Raw genomic sequence first — 7398 nt, forward strand, 5'->3', positions numbered from 1 at the left:
CTTTACCATATGTCCGACGCCATATAACCGTAAATAAAATGTGTTGAGTGCATTGTTAAATAAAACATTTCCTTCCTCCATGTACCTTTGTCCAGCACCTAATGGCTCATTTAACTTGGCTCATATTTACTTGCATTGGGTTCCAAGATCAGTTACTCTCAATGGACTTGGGATTTCCCTATCCCAACCAGTGTACTATGACTAGGTCATGTAAGTACTGTTCTATGGTAAAGTGCATATAAAATACCTCTTCATGTTTTATCTTTAATTGTAGCCTTAAATGGGAGAAGCAAGTTTTCTCTGTTGACCAAATGCCAATATAACCATGTTAAACCCCAAATAGCCAGTCTAAAAATGTGCTGAGGTGTCATTAAATATTCCTTTCTTTCTCTCATATTCTAGATCAATAGTCCTACAAAGCTGTGGTGGTCTAACGACGCACTTGCACAAATATAGAACTAGTAATATTAATACTTTAACCGATTAATAGTACCTGTTACCTATTGATTATTTTAGTGGTTAGGACCTTCAGAGATCTTAATCCAACACTAATAGTAAAGAGTAAGTCTGAAAAGAATGAGAAACTAAAAAAAAAAAGATGCTTGCCAGTCAGTGATTGAGAGCAAATAGCTAGTCAGAATGAGTCAATAGAAATTACTAATCAGAATGAGTCATTGTAAAAATACCCTCGCCATCACTTTTGGTCATTACTTACCATAGCTTTTTGGGGTGGGGTTTTTTCCTTGTTGTTTGGTTTGGTTTTGAGGGTGGGGTGGGGTTTTTTGGCATATAAGCAATATACTCTGTATTAGTAACCCAATTGTAAAACACAGAATGCTCATTAGTAGGCTAGAGCACATTGATTTTTTTATCTTATCATCGGCTGTTGGACATCAAACATATGGTCATTCTGACACTGTTTTTAGAGGAAACCCACTGTTGCCACATAGGCTACTCTTTTATGACAGGCAGCAAGGGATCTTTTATTTGCGCTTCCCACAGGCAGGATAGCACAAACCATGGTCTTTGTTGAATCAGTTATGGATCACTGGTCGGTGCAAGTGGTTTACATCTACCCATTGAGCCTTGCGGAGCACTCACTCAGGGTTTGGAGTCTGTATTTGGATTAAAAATCCCATGCCTCGACTGGGATCTGAACCCAGTACCTACCAGCCTGTAGACCGATGGTCTAACCACGACACCACCGAGGCCGGTACCATCTACTGCTTCATGGTTATAATTATACACCTACTGCACTATGTACAGAAAAAGCAGCCTGTTTTTCTCGAACAGCCACCTACTTTCAAAGACAATAAATACCATGAAATAAAAATTATCACAATAACTAACTCAAAACGTCCAAACAGAATATATAATTTTATTTAACATTACATATTTACTAACAAAGTAAAAACATTCAGCTGCTGATTAAATATATAACAAACACATGTACATGTATATTAACAAATGTATATGTACACAAACGCCCATAAATTATTTTCAAAAGGTGGGTTAACCACAATAAAATCTTTCTTCGGTGTATAACCGGTATATCTGTGTATATGTACACGTTACAGGCAATGTGTAAAATCAAGCAACATGTAAAATGCTTGAAATATTCATGCAATCTGTACAGTGTCTGATTCACTCAGGCAATCTCTACTGCCTAAATATTTCAGGAAATCTACACACTGCCTGGCTTTTCGAGGTAATTTCTCGACACATTGCCTGGAATGAAAGATCTATTATTCAGTGTTTCAGTGACAGCAATTGTTGTAATGGTAAACACAACTATCTCCAGTTCTAAATGCGTTCATAGTAACTTTTAATATGCTGCTTGAATATTTTTGCAACAGATTTGCGATAAACAAACACATAAATGATAATTAAACGCATACATAGATGCACATGGTGGCATCTGCTGTGGCAATTTACAGATTGTCTGTGCCTGAATATTTCAGGCATTCTACAGATTGCCTGTAACATATACACTGTGTATACTGTGTCACTTTTAGTGAATGACAACAGTATCAATATTTTAAATATCCAATGATAACACCAGTAACTCCAACGTTTTTGATAAAAATATGTAGAATAAATGTATACCCTTTACCAGTGACCAAACCAAAGCAAGCGCAAGTGTAGTTATATAAACTATTATGTCAGGATCAATCATATCTCAGTTCTAGTTATGAGAGGTAATGAGCAAAACATTTGCAACAAACATAACTGGCCACAAAATTTAAAAAACAAACAAGCTGTAAAGTCCAGTGCTAACAAATTTGGTTTTGGCCCATTTTGAGACGTGTAGAGTATTTCATTTAAAATGGTTAATTTAATGAAAAAATGCATTCGCCAAAGAATGTTATAGCCATTTTATATAAAAATTAGCAATTGGCTATTTGGCAATGGACAGGTTGAGCCTTTTAAACTCAAACATGGTCCTGAATATTTACTAAGTGCTGTACTACAGAGCCGTACCTTGATCAAAACCCTAGGGAAGGAGGGGGGCCACTACTTTTCATAAACAAATAAACCACTATAAAAAAAAAAAGATTCTCGGGGGGGTGGAAACTGTTTTGCCCCCCCTCCCCCGAGGGGTACGGCCCTGTACTACCACTGTGTTCAACCATGAACTGCTATTTGACTTTATAGTTGTATTGTTCATTGTAGTACATGTAATACTAAATTTCTGATTGCATTCGGACAAACGTTGTGGGGGCTACCAGTGCATTTCCTCCAACTAATAACACACAACAACAAATAAGTAGACAAATCTGGTCTAGTTGATCACCTGCCCCTCCCTCAACACCCCCCCCCCCCCCCCCCCCCCCCCATTTTCATCCTGGACAGGGGGTAGGCCTTTGTAACAAGGAATGGTGAATAATGATTAAAAAATAATAATAATGCATAGACAAAAATCAACAGCAAATTCTACTCGAAATGCATTCTATATATTAGTTGCACAAAGAACTTTTGCCTTCCATCTTCTTTTTGACAGCATCTCGGATACATTTAGAATTTCAAATTTTCAGGAGTCATGATATAAATCTTGTGTTTTTACCATATCCATGTTTGTCTCAAGTCTTCTGGATGCATGTTACAAAAAGGTTACACTACAAGTCTTTATTAGGAGATTTAAGTTTTAGAACTGCACAAACCTGCATCATACTTTCATAGCTTGCTTCGTTTGGTGACTGTAGAATTTGTTGTTTGAAGAGGATGCTGAAATATTGGTAGGTTTTGTAATTACCACTTGTCTACTTATTTCTAGTATAGTATTAGTTTACTAGTAGGTAAGTAACTAGCTGACTGGTACGTCCCACTAATGAACACCATACCCTGATATGAATATATTAAAATTAAAACTATTGCAGTTATAAAAATATATATGTATATCATACATGTAGCTTTATATTAAATATATCATGGCAACCCTTGAACCAAGAAAATATAAATTTCTTACACAATATTTTGTTTCGATTCAAATTTGATTAAACGAGTCAGTTCATCAAGATAAAACATTTCAACCCATTATTTATTATTGTGCAGTTGTTGCAGGTCTTGTAAATGTCAAGAATGGATTGTTAGTTTACCTTGGACAACTAGCGAGGTCATGGAACATTTTCAAAATTTTGATTAGCAACAGTTACTAATCAATATAAAAACTGACTAGCAACTACTACAGTACATGTATTTAACATCATAGTATTGTGTAGTGATCTTTAGCACAGTTAATAGCTATGTACACAATACTGAAAAAAAGTTTCCCAGGAGGTATCAGGTACCAGGATAACAAAAAGATACCACTAGAGCATAATAATTTATTAATCATTGGCTACTGGATATCAAACATTTGGTAATTCTGACGCAGTGGCGTAGGGAGGTGCCAGAAGTGTGTGTGTGTGTGTGTGGGGGGGGGGGGGGGGGGATCACACACATATATAATATATTGATATATATATAAACCATAGCTGCTGCTACTGGATCAAGAAAAGTGGGGGGGGGGGGCACATGTCTCCTTGCCCCTCCCCCCTCTGCTTTCTATGCCAATGTGACATATAGTCTTAGAAAGGAAACCTGCTAAATTTTGCCATTAGTAGCAAGGGATCTTTTATATGCACCATCCCACAGACAAGGTAGTACATACCAGAGTCTTTGATATACCAGTCATGGTGCACTGGCTGGAATGAGAAATAGCCCAAGGGGCCCACCGACGGGGATCAATCCTAGACCGACCGCGCATTTTACCACTGGGCTACATCCCGCCCCAATTTTATGTCATGTGCAGGACACTAACTTAAGAATTTGTTACCTAAGCAATTATGAAAGTTTTTATACCACCTGCAGCAATTTTTAGCCTGCCTACAACAATTTTAACTTTTGCATCAAATAAACAAAATTGATAATCAAAGAGTATCCCTTCAATGACGGAAATTATTCAGTTGCAAAAAAACTTCCATCAGTAAGGCCATTGTCCTACAGCAATTCATATTGCAGCAGTTTCCATTGGTGCCACCATTAAGTCTGAGCCCTGAAGTTGGCCTGTCACATCTTTCCTTCATTCACACATGGTTTAAATCAGATTTTATTGTGGGCAGTAAGTATATATATATATATATATATATATATATATATATATATATATATATATATATTATAGAGCTGTAACGATACAGTATGGTATCGTGATACGAGGGTCACAATACAATATATCAATTCAGAAAAGCTGTATCGCGATACAATAAGATACGATCATGTTTTAATAATTTTTGGTAAAAAGATTGAAACAGTAAAGCAATGAAAATGTAATTTCGACGTTCAGTTGCCGGCATTCCTAAGCATTAGGTTATCATGTTTCATAAACTGGAACTAAACAGTTTAATAACTGATGATTGATATAAAAGTTAAGTATCTCGATACGTATCATATTGCGACCTAAGTATCAGGTTTCACTGTGTGTGTGCATGCGTGCGTGGGTGTAACTGCTTTAAAGCTGTTTATACTGTAATCCTGTCAAAACCAGCTGAGGATCATGATCCAGAATTTTCAAAATTCTAAACCGTGACCCTCTAAATATCATATCCTGTTTAAATCCTTAATCAGATAAATATTACATCCTCCCCACCCCACCCCCGAGTGATCCGGTTTAGACAGGTTTCACTAATTATCCTGCAATCATTGGGCAAGATATGATGACTAGATACATTTCTATATTTTCAGTAACTGACAAAAAATATAGGTCATGTGACAAGCCCTACTCGAGTAAATTTCAGAATAAATTTTCAATAAACATACTCTTTAAATTAGTACAATATATACAAATAACATTTTGTGTCACAATAAAGATACTTACAGAATTATTTATGAATTAGAGTTTTAGAAACACTTTGTTAATGTGACAAAATGTAGCTAGCATCTTACAAAAAATGTCATGTATCTTGTACGGCATCATACTGTAAGAACCTTTCTAGGTTGATGGTACTCGATTTGCGTACAAAAACTGTAATAAATCATTATTTACCATCAGGGATTGCAGGATAAAAAAAATCACTAGTAACTGCATCAGGGGACAATATTTCAAAATCTTAGGTAACCGGAAGTCAGTTCACGTGAGTTTTACTTTGGTAACCGATAAGTTAAGCCTACTTAATCTTAAAACACTTCAACTATGGTTCGGTGCTACATTGGTGGTTCAAAAACAAACTGATTTTCCCTTTCATTACTGATATATGGTACTTTTAATTTTGGAATGTAATTGTTCACCAGAGCACTAAATTCACCACTGAAATGATTGGCGGTTCTTGTGATTTTAAAGTTGTGAACAGAACAACGTTCCTCATGAAATATTGTGCCTTGTGCTTTATCATGCTCAGGCCAAATGGTGAAAGCCTCTTGGCAGGGCCTTACAGCACTATAGTTCTGTCGGAATAGAATAAAAATTATTTTCGTCGAATATTTCTTACATATTAAACTGACAAGTAAATATTTTGTAAATATCTATTTAATGATAGTCTACCTAATTTAGCATTCACTTGTTTGGGCGCTCATTGATGTTCAAGGTGGTGTTTACTCTTGAAATTAAAAGAAAAATGTCAGTAAACAGGTGATTTGTGCACTTTATTGAAACAGACTATAACACATTTTGGTCAATATCTGTAAATTTCTATAGTCTGTTCCAATAAAGGTAACAAATCACCTGTTTACTGATATCTTTAGTTTAATTTCAAGAGTAAACACTATCTTGTACATCAATGAGAGCCCAAACAAGTAAATGCTATATTATATAGAGTATTATTGAATGGGTATTTACAAAATATTTACTTGTCAGTTTAATATGAAAGAAATAATCGACGAAAATCATTTTTATTCTATTTCCGACAGTACTATAGTCTGATATCTAACCGTTGCAGGATATAAAGCTGATATCTCGAGGCAGCAGGGCTAACTCTGGGTCAACAGAAAATTTCGCCAAATTATCTATTAAACTTACAGAAACCCAGTTAATTTGAAAAAAATATCAATTAATACTTAAAATTATTTCAACAAAATTAAAATAAAATTCGCCAACTGTTTTTCAAATTCACAACTGACGAATTTGGAGTGCCAGAGCTAGCCCTGAAGCAGTAACCAATTATTCTCTATATAACAAAATTGCTTCCCTAACCTACACTATGTAATCAATTCTGTGACAGTTCCGAATAGAAAAAGACTGGTTAGCCATTGTAAGATGTTTCTGATTAAAGAGCCTTTAAATAAAGTAAAATAACATATTACATTTTAATTTTTAAAGTACCAGTGTCTGCATATCTGGAAATATATCCGCCCTACCCCCACCCCCACTATATTGATATACAGAGGGAGCCTGACTTTAACACAAAACTAACACTAACCGTAATCCTAACCCTAAAGTCTAAGTAGTATTTTATCTTTCTTGTAAATCTTGATGGTAAAATCCGGTTTGGACTACTACAGACATTAAGATGACAACACACACCGTTTATACAGACACTGATATTCTAAACAAACAAACATATATTAACATGTAATTTTAGTCTTTATAAAGACGGTTAGGCAGAAACATGTTACAACGGAAGCAATCTTGGAACAGTCCTTTTAAAGGGACAGACACTAGTTTTTAAACACTAAGGCATATTTTCCACTATTAGAGGCGTTTATGATCACTGAAATCAAACATTACTCATATTTTATTGTTTAGATTATCCATTTTTGTATAACTGAAGTGTTTCTGGTAATCCTGGTGTTTCTAACACCACAAAATGCATTTTTAATATTTTTAAAAATGCATGTGCATCGGAGAAGCAACAGTTATGGAGTCTTGTTTTAGTCTATTTTGTATTTCAATGTCACAAACTGTTGTTTCACTCTGTTGTATCC

The sequence above is a fragment of the Gigantopelta aegis genome, chromosome 2 (assembly GCF_016097555.1).
Source record: "Gigantopelta aegis isolate Gae_Host chromosome 2, Gae_host_genome, whole genome shotgun sequence".
Classification (NCBI taxonomy): domain Eukaryota; kingdom Metazoa; phylum Mollusca; class Gastropoda; order Neomphalida; family Peltospiridae; genus Gigantopelta; species Gigantopelta aegis.